The sequence below is a fragment of the Macaca nemestrina genome, chromosome 1 (assembly GCF_043159975.1).
Source record: "Macaca nemestrina isolate mMacNem1 chromosome 1, mMacNem.hap1, whole genome shotgun sequence".
NCBI lineage: Eukaryota > Metazoa > Chordata > Mammalia > Primates > Cercopithecidae > Macaca > Macaca nemestrina.
This window is the reverse complement of record NC_092125.1, coordinates 123387271-123405556: the sequence shown is the minus strand read 5'-3', so window position 1 is coordinate 123405556 and position 18286 is coordinate 123387271.

Sequence of the window (18286 nt, the reverse complement as noted above, 5' to 3'; positions counted from 1 at the left end):
GCAGGTGGGGTTTCTGTTGGGAGAGGAAGCACCATGGTGGGAGGTGGCTGTGAATGGAGGCACTGCACATTCTGAGGAGAGGGACTAGTCTTGGGTGATGTGTATGTTGTGCTTGTGGAAACTGACAAAGGAAGCTGTGGGAGAGAGGAGATACCCATCCGACCCTCATCTAGCCTGTCCCCCATGAGGGGGACAGTTAGCCCCAGGTCTGCAGCACATCCCTGTCACACCAGCTCGGGGGCTGGTGTCTGTTTCCTACCTTGTACTTCTTCCCCTCTTCCAGCCTCTGAGGGGATGGCCTGGTGGGTGGGGACTGTGCACCTACAGGCGAACCCGAGGCCAGGGTCTTCTGGGGGGTGTTATTTAGATGGCCCTCTCGAGGCCATACTCTCAGAGATTCTGATTCAATAGGCAGAAGGTGTGGCACAGACATCTGCAAACTCTCAGGCAGATTCTATTGCAAGAGGTTGGCACAAGCCTGTGCATTCTGATTCCAGCGCCTCCCCCCACAACCTCAGCCTCTGTCCCATGTTTAATACACAATTTCTGGAGCACCTCCCTGGCGCAGAGGTTGCTGGAGTCTGTTCCCCAGGTAAAGAAGGAAAGTGGAATGTGCCTGGGCTGTGCAGGGTCCTGGGTGGGCGGAGAGAAGCCTGTCGCTGCCCCTGCTGCTGGCTGGGGAGGCCTGTCCTCCCCTGGCTGGCTGCCTCAGAAGCGATTAGCCCTGGAACAGCATGAGCCTGTGTAATTGAGGGCCTGCCCAGAGCCAGAGCAGCTGGAGCAGGAGGGGGAGGCTGGGAGGCCGCTGGCTTCCTCCTCCCTTCTTGTCAGCTGCTCTCCCTCACCCCAGCCTCTTTCAGCAAGCAGGTCTGCACCTGGCCCTGGGCCTCCCAGCAGGTGCCCCAGGAAGACACTCTCCTCATCCCTCCTCACTTCCCATTGGCCAAGCCCTCTCCCGGTCAAGACCCGAGGCCCTTCAGTTCAGAAGACACCCCTGGCCGGGCGCGGTGGCTCAAGCCTGTAATCCCAGCACTTTGGGAGGCCGAGACGGGCGGATCACGAGGTCAGGAGATCGAGACCATCCTGGCGAACACGGTGAAACCCCGTCTCTACTAAAAAAAATACAAAAAACTAGCCGGGCGAGGTGGCGGGCGCCTGTAGTCCCAGCTACTCGGGAGGCTGAGGCAGGAGAATGGCGGGAACCCAGGAGGCGGAGCTTGCAGTGAGCTGAGATCCGGCCACTGCACTCCAGCCTGGGCGGCAGAGCGAGACTCCGTCTCAAAAAAAAAAAAAAAAAAAAAAAACAGAAGACACCCCTTGCCAATTCATCCTGGCCACTTACATGTCACAGAATTGAATGCTGGAGCCCAATGAGGGTGGGAGGTGGTGAGTCCACGGCTCCCCCACCCAGGCTGGGCCTTGGCTGCCCAAAGATCCCCCTTTACAAGGGTGAGAGGGACTCACTTTTCAAGTAGGTGAATAATAACACACCTGAGCTGTGTCTTGTCTTTGTTCTAACAAGGAAGCAGGATTAAAAGATCTTTCTAGAAGGTCTTTCGGAGGCAAGAACTGCCTGTCCCGTCTGCCAGCACTTAGGACTCTATATTTACTCGTTGAATTTGTCATTTAATAGAATCCTTCAGTTCACATTCTTGTCTCCTGTTTTTCTTAGTGTGTGCTGAGGCTTAGCTCTAAGAATATTACTAATTTGAAGTTCCTAGCAGCCTCTCCATGGTTTATTTTTGAAACAAGGTCTTGCTCTATCATCTAGGCTGCAGTGACCTCCTGGGCTCAAGTGATCCTCCCACCCTAGCCTCATGAGTAGCTGGGACTACAAGCACGTGCCACCTTCATCATGCTGCACAGGCTGGTCCTGAACTCCTGGGCTCAAAGTCCTGGGATTATAGGCGTGAGCCACCACGCCCAACCCACAATTTATTTTTTAAACAACTTCCCTCTGGTTTCTTAGTTTCTCAGAAATTTCTCTTTCAAATATTTGTGAAGAGAAAATAATCTTAAAACAGTAAGCCCTTAATACTTCTTCCTATCTGAAAAGAAAATCATTTTCGTTAAAAAAAAATTGGAAAATAAAGAAAAACAGGAAGAAGTAAAAAGCCCACTCATAATCTACCAAATATTCAGTTTCACCAAGTATTTGCTGCATGCCTGAGATGTATGTAGATATTTTAATACATATCTATGCATATTTGTGCGTTCTTTTCAGTTCTTTTAAAAATCGTATTTTTGAGTTGATTTCACATGGATAATTTGGGCTTTTAAAAATATTTATTATTATTTTTTTGAGATGGAGTCTCACTCTGTTGCCCAGGCTGGAGTGCAGTGGCACAATCTTGGCTCACTGTAGCCTTTGCCTCCCAGGTTCAAGTGATTCTCCTGCCTCAACTTCCCAAGTAGTTGGAATTACAGGCGTGTGACACCCACACCTGGCTAATTTTTTGTATTTTTAATAGAGACAGGGTTTCACCATGTTGGTCAGGCTGGTCTCGAACTCCTGACCTCAGCTGATCCACCCACCTCAGCCTCCCAAAGTGCTAGGATTACAGGTGTGAACCACCGGGCCTGACCCCGGCCTATTTTAAAAATTATTTTAACATATGTCTTTCCACATGTCATTAAAATACTCTGCAAATATGAATGTGAACTACTGTGCACCACCCCCTGGTGAGCCTCCCGTGGTTTATGATTACAGCTCTCCTCCGTTAAGAATAACTGTGGCCTAATGTGACCAACAATGTGCACTCTGGGTTTGACTTTTGGTTCCACCACTTTCAGGCTGTGTGACCTTAGGCAAGTTACTTCCCCTGTCTGTGCCTCCAGGTCCTCACCCATTTCATGGGGATAATAATAGCACTTTTCTCATGGGTTGATTTTGGATTCAATCGGCCACTGGATATAAAGCACTAAGCAAGAACTCAGTAAATATAAGCTATTATTATCTTTGCATAAATCTCTCCGGATTATTCCCTTAGTGTAGATGCCCTGAGTGAAATCACCAGGTCCAAGGTAGAATTTGTTTACTGTTCTTGATAGAAATGAATCAAAGTATGTGAGCCGAAATAAAAAGTCATTTCCTTGCCCTCGACCTTGCCTGCACCTTCCATGCCAGCCCGTCACCTCCTCTCCTCTTTTGGAGCTCCATGCCCTGCCCTTCCTCTCGACCTGCTCTGTGTGCCTGTGTGTGTGAAGGAGCCCACATCTTCTTTCTGGTCAGGGGCCAGATCTTACATGGAATCGGGGGGTGGGGGAAAGAGGGTGGGTGGCAGAGGGAGTAAATAAAACAGGCAACCCAACCAATGTTTGGGGCCTGTCCTGAGTGAAGTCGACACTGAGGGACTGTCCCTCATCTGTCCCTAAAGCTTTCGGACTCGGAAGCATGAGGGCCATGTGCCAGGCCACATCTCACATGCCCTGCATGGGGTCACCTCTCCATGCCCACTCCTGGGGGAGTGGAGGAGAGTAACTGGGGAGCTATCTGGGTCCCCAGGCTGGGGTAGAGTACGGGTAAGGGTGTTTGGTTGGGTGACAATAATCCTGATTTCTAAACCCTACACCAGAACATTTACCATATCAAAGTATTGCCTCACTTATGAATGTATTCATATGAAATTCCAATAAAGGCCTAAGCATTAACTCAGATTTAATCCAATGTTTGACAAATCACTTTATTTTCAAAATGAGAGTGAAACTGCCCAAATTAGGATGCCCTGAACAATCTGGGGTGGGTGGTCTCTGCAGCTGCACCTGAAGCGGGCAGCCTGCAGGTCTAGAGATGGGGACCATCCAAATGCCTTGATTTTGTGCGCACACCTGTCTTCTCCTGGCAGGCCCTCAATGCCGCCCACCCCCGGGCAACACAGGGAGCTGAAAGAAAAGCTTTGAGGGCTGCAAAAAAAAAAAAAAAAAAAAAAAAAAAAAGTTGAAATTGACAAATGTTTAATGAAATGCCTTCAGAAAGTTGCATGTCAACTTTAATATTTGTTAAGTCACATGTCATTATATTTGAAAACAATTTGTAACTTGGATTTTTGACAAGAGTTCCAGAATATGCAATATGATGAAACAGAAATCATAGCCAATAGTAAATTAAGTGAGTTACTCAGAGTCAAGTAATTGCAAAAGCAAATTTATAAAAATCCCTTTAAAGCAAAGTAGAGTTCTATTTAATGAGGGGTGTGGGTGCATTTTAAATGCAAGTGAGGGTGGGGCCTCCAAGAATCAGATGTAGGGTCTATAAAGGACTTACTTAAAATGGCTCAGCCCCGCAGTCCCACTCTGGGCCAGGGGGGTTGGCTCAGTTGTTGGTCTTGCCATCACCTTCAGCCCCTCCTGCCTCCCTAAATAGTCTGGGCAGATTTGGAGCAGCTACTGCTGCCACTGGCATCTTCCCTGAATCTGTGCAACGGATACGCACAGCTGGAATTTCTGTCTCCCCTTTGCAGATGAGAGACTGACCTGGGTTTAAACCTGAATGTTCTGTTTATTATTTGGGCAAGTCAGCCCTCCTCCCTGACTTCCCAGGCTTGGAGGAGATATGCAAAGGGGAGTGGCTACCAATCCATTCCCAGCCAGGGTCCCAAGCCACGGCTGGGGTATGCTGGTGTATCTACTACGCATTTGCCATGCTGGGGTAAAATACCTATGAGCACCTGGCATTGGGCTGAGCTCTTTGTAAGTAAGTGTGAATGTACTTCCAGCTCCTAGGACTCTGCATGATCTCTATCACCATCTTCCCGCACGTCAACAGGGAGAATGAGGTTTGGGAGGTTATGTAACTCATCCAGAATGACTCAGCTAATGAGTGCCAGAGCTGGGATGTGACCCGAGAACTGTCAGGCTGCAAAGTCTTTGTTCCTCCTACTCTATCATGGTCCCTGCGATATGTGTCTGGTTGAGGGGGTCCCTCTAGGGGTGGGGTGCTCAGGGAAGGGACAGGGTCAGGCTCTGATGAGCAGGCGGATCAGTGCGGGTGAGTCTGGAGGCAGAAGGGTCATGCAGGAGGCTCCTGCCACATCCCGGGTGTGATTGACAAGGACCTGGCTGGTGGCAGTGTGGGTGGAGAGGAGCTTTTGTGGGGAGGCTGTTAAGACCAGTAGTTAAGACAGAGGCGGTAGAGGTGGCCACAGGATTGTGATTGGCTGGCACAGCCTGATGAGAGATGGAGAATATGAATGCTCTGAGGTGGCTGCTAGCCTGACCCCTCCCGGTTACCTTATACCCATCCCAGTCCATACACGGCCAGGGAGGTACTGGGCTTGTGATCCCTGGGTTCTATCCCATGGCACAGCTATCACTTATTAGCCATAAGATCCTGAAAAATTTCTAGGAACTCTGAGCTTTAGTTCTCTGATCTATCAAATGAGGATATCGGGGTCCACGTGTATTGGTTTGCCATGGAGATTAAATGCTGTTTATAAGGCTGAGTTCAAGGACAGGAGACTTGAACAACTATGGAGCTAGGACAGAAACTCCACTGGGGGACAGAGAAGGGTGGGCTAATTCCTTTTTGGAGAAAATAGCAATAATACCATGCTTGCTTTGTGCTTTATAATTTTCCATATTTAGGCCGGGCGCGGTGGCTCAAGCCTGTAATCCCAGCACTTTGGGAGGCCAAGGCGGGCGGATCACAAGGTCAGGAGATCGAGACCACAGTGAAACCCCGTCTCTACTAAAAAAAAATACAAAAAATTAGCCGGGCGCGGTGGCGGGCGCCTGTAGTCCCAGCTACTCAGGAGGCTGAGGCAGGAGAATGGCGGGAACCCGGGAGGCGGAGCTTGCAGTGAGCCGAGATCGCGCCACTGCACTCCAGCCTGCAAAAAAAAAAAAAAAAAAAAAAAAAAAAAAAAAAAAAAAAATTCCATATTTAGTTTTTTTTGTTTTTTTGTTTTTTCTTGAGATGGAGTCTTGCTCTGTGGCCCAGGCTAGAGTGCAGTGGCCGGATCTCAGCTCACTGCAAGCTCCGCCTCCTGGGTTCACGCCATTCTCCTGCCTCAGCCTCCCGAGTAGCTGAGACTACAGGCGCCTGCCTCCTCGCCCGGCTAGTTTTTTTGTACTTTTTAGTAGAGACAGGGTTTCACCGTGTTCGCCAGGATGGTCTCGATCTCCTGACCTCGTGATCTGCCCATCTCGGCCTCCCAAAGTGCTGGGATTACAGGCTTGAGCCACTGCGCCCGGCCATATTTAGTTTTTGCAACAGCCTTTTGAGTTGGTCAAGAGAGTGTTTATTCCTCACAGCAGCCTCAAATCCTTTTGGAACCAGGTGTGAGCTAAACAGAAGCCATAAAATGTTACAAGTCCATAATGGATAATGGTACCAAGAGTCAAAGAGTCCCATACTTTGCCTGGTCACGGGGATAGGAGGTGGAGAGTGGAGTGAGGTCCTGGCGCCGGACTCCCAGCCCAGTGCTCTTATCTTTGTACTCCCTTTGGGACCTGCTGGAGCTTTGAGTCAGAGCCTGGCCAGGGGCCTTAACTGGGGGTGGGAGGATGACTCTAGGTGACTGTGAAGCTGAGGTGGGGATGGCGAGGGTGGAACAGGGTGTGAGGTCTGGGCCTTGATGGAGTCACTAAGACTTTCGTTTTGTTGTTGTTGTTGTTGTTGTTTTGAGATGGAGTTTCACTCTTGTTGCCCAGGCTGGAGTGCAATGGTGCGATCTCTGCTCACTGCAACCTCCGCCTCCCGGGTTCAAGCAATTCTCCTGCCTCAGCCTCCCATGTAGCTGGGATTACAGGCATGTGCCACCACACCAGGCTAATTTGGCATTTTTAGTAGAGATGAGATTTCTCCATGTTGGTCAGGCTGGTCTTGAACTCCCAACCTCAGGTTGATCTGCCTGCCTTAGCCTCCCAAAGTGCTGGGATTGCAGGCATGAGCCACCGCGCCTGGCCAAGACTTTCAAAGGCAAGTGCCCATGTGTCTATTTATTTATTTATTTATTTATGTTTTTATTTTTTGAGACGGAGTCTCACTCTTGTCACCCAGACTGGAGTGCAGTGGCATGATCTCAGCTTACTGCAACTTCTGCCTCCCAGGTTCAAGTGATTCTCCTGCTTCAGCCTCCCAAGTAGCTGGGATTACAGGTGCCCACCACCACACTTGGCTAATTTTTGTATTTTTAGTAGAGATAGGGTTTCACTATGTTGGCCAGGCTGGTCTCAAACTCCTGACCTCAGGTGATTTCACCCGCCTTGGCCTCCCAAAGTGCTGGGATTATAGGCATGAGCCACTGCGCCTGGCCCCATGTGTGTCCGTTTACCTCTGCTGAGCTCCCTCCTCTCTGCTCCTCCTACTGCCTTGGGCCTGTGCATCTTCTGGGAGATCCCCTGCTGGCTCTGAATCTCAGTGCACCTCCTGGGCAGCTATGGAGGCTCGGCGCCCTGCCCTCATCTCAGCCTCTCTCGCACCTGTTCCTGCTCTTCTGCTCCTGGCCCCATCAGCTAACTCCCATTTACCTCATTTCTTTTCCTGAGTAACTGTTCTTTTTTAACTCTCACAGCAGCACTGTGCAGTATGTATTAGCGTTATCCGTATTTCACAGATGGTTATCCTAATGCACAAAGAAATTAAGTAATCAGCTCTGGTCACTCAGCGGGCATGAGGTAGAGCCAGGACTCAGCTCCAGGCCCATCCAGTTCCAGATTCCAAGTGGAACCATTATGGCGTATCGTCTCCAGAGGACTGCCAACCTCCAGAATCCTGCACGACCAAGCTGTCTCAGAGCATCGGAATCCCACACCAGCTGAGACACAGCGGCATCCAGCCAGGATGCGGCTGAGATGAGCGGCCTTCAGGTTCTGTCACAGGGTAGCAGGGGAACCCGGGACAATACCCAGCGGCCCACCAACTGCTCCCTTGTGGGGGAATATTTCTTGCCTCGTAGCGTGGGTGAGCCTGCTCTAACTGGTCCTCCTGCCTTCCTGATGGCTTCCTCACTGCCTCCCTCTCTCTACCCACCTCTTCCTTCTCCCCAGCAGGCCAGGAGGCCAATACCTGCTGCAGGGGCCTGGCCTGTTGCAGCTCTCTCCTCAGAGCCTAGAGTCAGGATGGAAGTTGGTTGGGAGAGAAGGAGGTGCTGGGGCGAGGTGGAAGGAGGAGGGGAGAGAGGAGGAGAGGCTCCTCCACGGTGTTCATCGAAGGCCCTGGGTGGACAGATGCAAGATGGACCAGCAGCTGGTGTTCAGGAGGCCACTGGGCAGGCCCTCGCTCTGTTCTCTCATGCAAATATGACTGCCCATAGAAACAAATTCCTCTAACCCAGCACACAGGAGCTGATAAGCTCCTTATCAGCTTACGATAAAGACTCAAACAACAAGCACAGGGTTTTTATAAAAAGTCAACCAGAAGTGGCTTGATGAGCAGTATGTTGGAAACGGGGTTTTGAAGAGTCTTGGTCAGCCCTGGGCCTCCTTCTCCTCTGCACCCATGTGCACTTGAGCAGAGCCCTGCTGGCCCAGAAAGTGCCTTTATTGGTTTAGAAGAAGATGTCCCTTCATTGGGTAGACACAGCCTCCTGTTGGGGAGCACAGCTTGGCCAGCAGAGCACAGGCTGGTTTGCAGTCCATGATTCCCCTCCGCCCCCAGAGGCTCTTGCGCAGCATGTAACCCATCTGTTATCTGTGTCAGCCTGGCTGGGGGTCCCCGGAGCGCCCACAGCCTGAGGGTGCACATGTAGCTGCATTCTCACTGATGCCACTAGTTCTTGTGCCTACTCTTGGAGGATGTCACCTAGCCAGGTCTCAACGTTCCAGGCAGCATCCTACATGAGTTTGTAAATCAACTGGAGTTCCAGCAGCCCCAGCTCCACCCCAATTGTGTCCTGCAGCTGAATACGGCTCAGTGCCCACAGAGCTGCCTAGGCACCTCGGGTTGCCATGGGAGTGTGCATATTCATGCGTCAGTGTTCCCAGAGTGGTCAGCCATGGGGGCCACAGCCCCCACCCTGAAGAACCCCAGTGTATGGCTCTATCCTTTCCCTCTGTCACATCCTCTCCCTGTGCACCAGATACCTTGCTGGGCCGCTTGAGCCCTGGGGTCATGCACAAACCCAGAGCTGAAACACCCTCCTGCCACCTTTGTGTGAGTTAGGAAAAGGTGAGCCTTCTGGGCAGATATTACCCCTGAAAGCTCAAAGAATGAAGGGCATCTTTTGGTATACAAGAGTGTCTCTCTCTCCAGGTGACTGCAGCTGTGCAGTGTGAGTTCTTGGGTTAGCAGAGTGTAGGCTGGGTTTCAGCTCCTGCTTGCCCCTTGGCTGGTAGTCCTTGTGCAGTACCCAACTTGTCCACAGGGTGGCGGTACCTCCTGAGAACAGCTTCTCCTGCCTGAGGTTGGGTTCTGGGAATGGATGGGCTGCAGCACCCTCTCTAGGCACCCATGCCCACTAACTTGGCAGCGGGCACACTTGGGACCCCACCTACCAGCGTGGTGGGCAGGCTGGTTCATGACCCCTCCAGTGAAAGCTACGGCTTAGGTTCACGCCAGGATCCCCACTAGGAGAGCTGCACTGCCACTAGCCGAGGCGGACCCCCTTTCTGCAGGGCAAGGCTGGAGCCACATGCACACACTGGCTTTTTGGCTGTCCTGTCCTAAGCCCCCACACCATCTGCATTATCTCGTGACCACGTTTTTTCCTCCAGATATGTGGGCCACATGTGGTTAGGCCATATCTTCTTCACATCGGCAAAACCTAATGGGATTTCCAGACTCTTCCTGCTCTTCAAGTGGAATGCCTCTGAATTTCTAGATGATATCTGCAGGTGTGTTTTGTTTTTGTTTTTCGAGACTGGGTCTTGCTCTCTAGCCCAGGCTGGCATGATTTTGGCTCACTGGAACCTCCATCTTCGGTCTTAAGCAATCCTCCCACCTCATCCTCCCAGGTAGCTGGGACTATAGGCACACACCACCACACCCAGCTAATTTTTGTACTTTTTATAGAGATGAGGTCTCACTATGTTGCCCAGGCTGGTCTTGAACTCCTGGCCTCAAGCAATCCACACACCTTGGTCTCCCAAAGTGCTGGGATTACAGGCATGAGCCACCGTGCCTGGCCTTTCTGGGGGTGTTTATTTCATCTCTGAGTGGATTTTCTGGTAACCTTCAGAGCTTTGAGGAAGGCCTAATTGTCACCCTCATAGCCTGGTCACACCCCAGGAGATAAAGCTCCCAAAGGAGATAAAGCTCCTTGCTAAGAGCCCTGGCGGAGGCTTACATGGGCTGTGGGTAGTCAGGGCAGCGAGGAAGCTCTAGGGTCTGGGGCACTTGGGTAAGTCTCCAAGGAGGAGATGGGCTTTGACCAGACAGTAAGGATGGGGAAAGCCTGCATGGAGGAGGAGGAGGGAGGAAGGCATTTGGGGACTGTGTTGGGGGCATCTTCCCATCCTGCTCTGGTGTGGGGTCAGTGCTCCAAAGGCCCACGGTAGAAGAGGATGGCACTGCCCTTCACCCTCAGACTAGTGTCTCCCTGAAATCGAAACCAGATGATCTCCTTGCCTTCTTCAGAGAGAGAGAGAGAGAGAGAGAGAGAGACGCTCTGCTGGCACGGGAAGCTTGTCCCATGACACTTAGTCCAATAATTGTTCCCAGTGTGTGCTTAGCCCTGGGAACCCTGCTGATCTTGGATAAGGACACAGGGCCATAGCAGAGCCCAGGAAGGACACTTGGGGCTCCAAGGTTAGGTTCTTGGTATTAAGGTGAGAGACAAAAAGATGGTCCTCTGACTGAGGAGATTTGCCCTAAAGAGGATGACCAGGAGCTCACTGTGTGGCAGGGGATAGAAAAGAAGATTTGCTGGCCTCTTATGGAGTTAAGGTTGGGGTTGGCATGGGCCAATAGAGAGGGACAGGCCTGCAGAAAGCGCTTTTCTATCCAAGCTATAGGACTTGGGTTTCTCAGTCTCACCCACCCTATCCACATAAGCCTCAGCACAACTTTACACCCACTAGGATGACTACAATAGACAAGAATGGAAAATCAATGTTGCAAGGATGTGGGGAAATTGGAACCCTCATAACTGCTCGTGGAAATGTACAGTGGTGCAGCCACTATGAAAAACAATTTGATGGCTCTTCAAAATGTTAGACATATAATTGCCACATGACCCAGCAATTCCCCTCCCAGGTATATTCCCCAAAGAAGTGAAAACTGGTACTTCAAAAATATATGTACACTCTCTGGGCATGGTGGCTCACGCCTGTAATCCCAGCACTTTGGGAAGCCGAGGCAGGTGGATCACCTGAGGTCAGGAGTTCGAGACCAGCCTGACCAACATGGTGAAACCCCGTCTCTACTAAAACAATACAAAATTAGCCTGATTACATGCCTGTAATTCCAGCTACTCAGGAGGCTGAGACAGGAGAATCTCTTGAACCCCTGAGGCGGAGGTTGCAGTGAGCCGAGAATGTGCCACTGCACTTCAGCCTGGGTGACAGAGTGAGACTCTGTCTCAATAAACAAACAAACAAACAAATAAATAAATAAATGTTTTACACACACACATACACTCTCATGTGCACAGCAGTAATATTCACAATACCCAAAAGGTGAAAATAGTCCAAATGTACATCAACAAATTAATGGATAAACAACATGTGTTATATCCATATAATGAATGTCATTCAGCCATAAAAGGGATAAAGTACTGATGCTTCCATTCAGTGGGTGAACCTGGAAACATGCTGAGCAATAGTAGCCAGACAAGACACAAAGATCACGTGTTGTATGACTGTTTTTATATGGAATAGCCAGAATAAGTATATCTGTAGAGACATCTACAGATTGGTTGTTTCCAGAGCCTGGGGAAGTGGGATGATGGGGAGCAAATGCTTAATGGGTATGGGGTGTCTTTTGGGGGTGATAAAAATGTTTGGAAACTAGACAGAGGTGGTGGTTGCCCAACATTGTGAATGTACTAATTGCCACGGAATTGTTCACTCTAAAATTGTTCATTTTAAATTATGTGAATTTCACTTCGATGTAAAAAAAAGAGAGAGAGAAAAACCAGCCTCAGTGTTCTTACTAGTAAAAAGAGGCTAATAACACTACTTATTTCATGGAGAGGTAGTAAGGAATAAAATAATAGGCGCAAAGTGGCCAGCATTCAGCTATTGAATAAAGGGTAGCCAGTGTTCTCTTTTTTAGTATATGTGCTGCCGAAGCGAGCACAGCCAGTGTTCTCTGAATGCTACTCTCTGGGGTTGCAACAAGGGGTGCTCCAAATCTCTTTCTTGGCCCCTGGGGAACGTGGCTTAAGTTCCTGCGCAAAGAACCGAAAAGCCCAAAGAGCTGTAGCTGCGAGGTAGAGGGCTGTGCCTCTACTGTGGTCAGAGCCGTGCCCCTTACAGCTGGGTAGCGCTGAGAGCAGAGCAGCGCCCGCCCGCGGGACTGGCCTGGGGATCCCGCAGGCGGGAGGGCCTTTCCCTACCTGGGAGGTGCACGGTTGGCCACCAGGGCGCGCTGCTGGAATCTCCCTTCCCGGAAATCGGACGGAGGTTTAGGCCTCAGAGTCACTTAAACTTGTAACCCTACCAGTAGCTGTGGAGTCTAGTAAATGTGGGGTCTGCCAGTCATCCCATGCTGCTGAGGGGCAGACATGGGGCCCATTGGCCACAGGAGACCTACAGGCTTCTCTCCCACTCTTCTCCTGCCTGCACCCCGTCTCAGGGAGAGGCTGCACCTCCTGCTTGGGATCAGCCACCCCCAAATACTGCATCAATGGCCCATGCCTCTGCCTGCGGGGCTGGGCCAGCGCGGGAGAGGCGGGCAGAGGAGCTGGGGATCTGTGGTATGTCCTGACCCCACACACTTTGTGTGTGCCATAAAGCCACAGCCTTTCCTTCCCACCCAGCCCGTCTGCATGAGAAAGCATCACCTCTGCTTTCTGTTTGATCCGGCAGTTCTCAGCCAGGCTGGAGGCGACCTGGAATCCCAGATCGTCTACCGACACCCCTAGTTTCCCTCGCCGCTCCTCTGGAGGAGGTCCCTAACCCCTGATGCTGCACCACAGACAAAACTGATAGAATCCCACCACCACCAAGATTGCTACCTGGTTGTCCCCAACCCCAGGTCAGACCCCTGCATGCATCTATGGCCCAGCTCCCGTTTTCTGGGGCTGTCTTTAAAACCTACTTTGCATTCCTGCCAGATCCAACTCATCGCCTCCCGCCTCTTGACCTCGTTCTCTCTGTGCACTTTCTTGTATTTAGGGAAACAGCAACAGTAAACCCCAAAGACTCATTACAGGGAGCTTTTTTTTTTTTTTTTTTTTTTTTTTTTTTTTTTTTTTTTTTGCAGCCAATGATGTTTGTGTTCCCCGGTGCACTGCTCTGCAGCTTTCCCACGCAGTCGGCTCAGGTCTCTCCCCCGCATGTCTGCTGCCTTGTTTACTCCCCGCTTAGCGTGTGTTTATAGGATCTACATTACACTGCAATATTCCAGCCTTGTGAACTAGCATTTCTTGCTGATAATGAAAACAAAAGACACAAAGAATTCTAAGAAATGCCTACTGCGCTTGGCACGTGAGGGCCTCTCGACTTAGTGCAAGTTTGTCTACTATCAGCCCCCACGGTGTCTGGAGAGTCTTGGATTGTTGTTGGCTCTTTGGGTCCTGTGGTTTCACCCTGCAGCCTTTTGTAGGCAGTCTGGTGTCCTGGGTAGACCCAGGCCTTGTGGTTGACTGGACTAGTTAGATACAACTTGGTGACTTGCTAGCTGTGTGTCGTTGGGCAAGTTAGTTAATTTTCCTGAGACTCAGCTTTCTCATCCATAAAATGAGGGAAGAAAGAAATAATTCAAAGAGATGTTTTGAGAATTTGGTGAAGAGGTATATATAGTAGACATGTCATAGACACTCAATAAGTATTGGCTGGGGTTATTAGCAAAAGCGAATAAGCCCCTTCTTTAAAGGGAACATAGCTTTTTTCTAAACATCTCTGTCATACTTAAATTGGTGATCAAGAAGTTATGTTCCTGAAGACACCCAGGAGCAGAGGCCGGGGAGAAGGATGTTCCAGGGTGCAGGGGAGACCTGGACTGCCACTTGCATTTAGGGATGACCTGCACCTTCAGACGAACAGCAGGAAAAAAGACTCTTTTCCATCTCTGCTGGTTTGAGGTGGAGTTGGGCCCCCTGTCTGAGTAGGGTGAGGTGGCTGGCAGAGAGCCGGATGCCCCTTCCAATGGCTGGCCAAAGGTAGCAGAGGTAGGATTGTTCTCCAAGGAATTAGGTGTAAAAGGCCCGCAGCCAAGTGTGAGATCAAATCTCAGAAAATGTCAGTACTGGGTTGGGCATGGTGGGACCGTGCCCAGTCTTAGCTGGACAGTTTTTAAACTTTCTATTCTCTGGGGTTTTTTTTTTTTTTTGAGAAAACAAGAAAAGATTGGTTACTCTAATTAAATATAATAATGAGAATAGATGGCTAATTGTACTGGATACACTAATGCAGAGAGATACAGGTATGTGTACAGAATAAGGTATGATTTTCTGTTTATTTAGAAAAGTTACTACAGTTTAGTCAAAAGATACATTTAATATACACATATTTTATTCAATTATATTGTAAACCTATAGTTAAAAGCTTTAAAATAACTTTTGCTATTGAGTTGTGGGAGTTCTATATGTATTTTGGATGTTAGTTAACCTCTTCTCAGATATGTGGTTTGCAAATATTTTCTCTGATTCCATAGACTGCCTTTTCAATGTTGTTTCTTTTGCTGTGCAGGTTTTTAGTTTGATGTGATTCCATTTGTCTATTTTTGCTTTTGTTGGCTGTGCTTTTGGTATCATATACAAGAAATCATCGTCTAGGCCCATGTCATGAAGACCTTCTCCTACGTTTTCTTCTAGGAGTCTTATAGGTTTAGGTGTTATATTTAAATCTTTAATCCATTGTGAGCCCATTTTTGAGTATGGTGTAAGACAGGGGTCCAATTTTATTCTTTTGTATGTGGATATTCAGTTTTCCCAAAACCATTTGTTAAAGAGGCCATCGTTTTCCCATTGTGTATTCTTGGCACCCTGTTGAAGATCAGTTGATTATATGCACATAGGTTGTTTCTGGGCTCTCTGTTTTGTTCCATTGGTCTTTGTGTCTGTTTACATGACAGTACTATACTGTTTTAATTACTATAGCTTTGTAATATATTTTGAAATCAGGAAGTTGATGCCTCCAGCTTTGTTCTTCTTTCTCAAGATTGTGTTGGTTATTTGGGATCTTTTGTGGTTCCATATGAATTTTAGGATTTTTTTTCCTATTTCTGTAAAAAAATGCCATTAGAGGCTCGGTGAGGTGGCTCATGCCTATAATCCCAGCACTTTGGGAGGCCAAGATGGGCAGATCACCTGAGGTCAGGAGTTTGAGACCAACCTGGCTAACAAGGTGAAACCCGTCTCTACTAAAAATACAAAAATTAGCCAGGCATGGTGGCGGGTGCCTGTAATTCCAGCTTCTCCGGAGGCTGAGGCAGGAGAATTGCTTGAACCCAGGAGGCAGAGGTTGCAGTGAGCCAAGATCGCGCCGCTGCACTCCAGCCTGGGCAACAGAGCAAGACTCTCTCTCTCAAAAAAAAAAAAAAGCCATTAGATTTTGATAGGGATCACATTGAATCTGTAGATCATTTAAAGTAGCATGAACATGAACATTTAAACAACATTGTTAATCTTTCAATCTATAAACATGGGATGTCTTTCCATCTACTTGTGTCCTCTTTGATTTCCTTCATCAATATTATGTAGTTTTCTTTGATTTCTTTCATCAGTGTTATGTACAAGTCTTTCATCTCCTTGGTTGAGTTTATTCCTAACTATTTTATCCTTCTTGGTGCTACTGCAAATGGGATTGTTTTTTGTAATTTTCTTTTGGATACTTTGTTGTTAGTGTACCAAAACATAACTAACTTTTGTATGTTGATCTTGTATCCTACAACTTTATGGAATTTGTGTATTCATTGTAATAGTTTTTTTGTGTGGAGTCTTTGGGTTTTCTACATATAAGATTATGTCATCTGCAAACAGAGAAAGTGTTACTTAATCGTTTCCAATTTGTATGACTTTTAAATTTCTTTTCCTTGCCTAATTGCTCTGTTAGGACTTCGAGTACTATGTTGACTAGAAGTGGCAAGAGCAGGTATCCTTTACCTTGTTCCTGATCTTACAGACAAAGCTTTCAGTTTTTCATTGTTGAGTATAATGTTAGCTATGAGCTTGTCATATATGGTCTTTATTTTGTCCTTTTATACCTAGTTTGTTGAGAGTTTTTACTAAGAAAAGATGTTGAATTTTGTCAAATGCTTTTTCTGCATCTATTGAGATGATCATTTGATGTTTATCCTTCATTTTGTTAACGTGGTGTGTTACATTGATTGTTTTACATATGATGAGCCATCCTTGCAAAGGATTTGAATAGACATTTCTCGAAAGAAAGCATACAAATGGCCAACAGGTACATGAAAAGATGCTCAACATCACTAATCATGAGGGAAATGCAAATCAAAACCACAATGAAATATCACTTCACACCTGTTAGAGTGGCTATTGTCCAAAAAAAAAGGTAAACAAAGTGAGACAAACTCCAAACCAGTAACAAGTGCTGTTGAGGAGACACTGGAACTCTTGTACACTGTTGGTGGGAATGTAAAATCATGCAGCCACTATAGAAAACAGTATAGAGGTTCATAAAATAATTAAAAACAGAACTACTAAATGATCTAGCAATCCCACTTCTGGGTATACATCCAAAAGAATTGAAGGATCCCAAAGAGATATTAGCAGTCCTTTGTTCATTGTAGCACCATTCACAATATCCAAGACATGAAAACGACCTCAATATTCATCAACAGATGAATGAATAAAGAAAATTTGGTATGTACATTCAGTGAAATATTAATCAGTCTTAAAAAGAAGGAAATTCTGCAATATATAACACTATGGATGAACCTGGATGACATTATGCTAAGAGAAATTAGCTTATCACAGAAGAACAAATACTACATGATTCCACTGATGTGGGGTATCCAAAATAGGCCAACTCATAGAAACAAAGTAGAATGACTGTTTTCAGGGGATTGGGAGAGGAGGAAATTAAAACCAATCCAACTGTCCATAGACAGTTTTTTTTTAAATTTTTTTTTTTTGAGACAGAGTCTCGCTCTGTTGCCCAGGCTGGAGTGCAGTGGCACGATTTTGGCTCACTGCAAGCTCTGCCTCCCGGGTTCATGCTATTCTCCTGCCCCAGCCTCCCTAGCAGCTGGGACTACAGGCGCCCGCCACCACGCCCGGCTAATTTTTCATGTTTTTAGTAGAGACGGGGTTTCACTGTGTTAGCCAGGATCGTCTCAATCTCCTGACCTCATGATCAGCTTGCCTCGGCTTCCCAAAGTGCTGGGATTACAGGCGTACAGGGATACGCCTGTACAGGGATTACAGGGATACACTGCGCCCGGCCATAGACAGTTTTTGTTTTTTAAAACAAACTTAAAGCTTGAATCTCACCAGATCCAGATAACGAAATACCAAGCCTCTCAAAAGGTATCAAAGAACGGAAACTCAACAGATCATCACATCCAGACAATGAGATGCCAGGCCCCTCATTTGTCGTGATTGCTTCCTTAGCCCTCCAGAACTCCTGTTTTCCCATACATAGTTACACTTTTTCTCTGCTATATAAACCCCTAATTTTAGCCAGTCAGGGACATGGATTTGAGACTGATCTCTCATCTCCTCTACTGCAGCAATTAAAGCCTTCTTACTTGGCAGTAATCATCTCAGTTGTTGGCTATCTTTGCAGCAAACAGCAGGACTCAGACTGAATCCCTGGTGTTTCGGTAACGAAATGAAGAGTTGCTATTCAAGAGGTATAAAGTTTCAGTTATACAACATATTCTAGAGATCTGCTGTACAACACTGTGCTTACAGTTAACAATACTGTGTACCTGTGTACTTAAAAATTTACTAAGAGAGTATGAGGCAGGAGAATAGGGTCTGGAGGCAGGGAACCTAAGGCTGATTCACACTGACTTTCTAGAACTAAATCGAAAAGAAAATCCCAACTTTCCATGCCGAAGTAACAAAAGGACGAGAAGCTACTCCCTTTGCAAACCCCCTGCTATTGGGCTCTGCAGGTGGAAAATGGACAGTTCCTCTGATTGGTTGCAGAAAGCAACCAATCAGATATTTGCATAGCAGTGTAACTTTGTAACTTCACTTCAGCCTCTGATTGTGGACCACTATTCATTTGCATGGGGTGAACACCAAGTGGCCAATGGGAAACTTCTAGA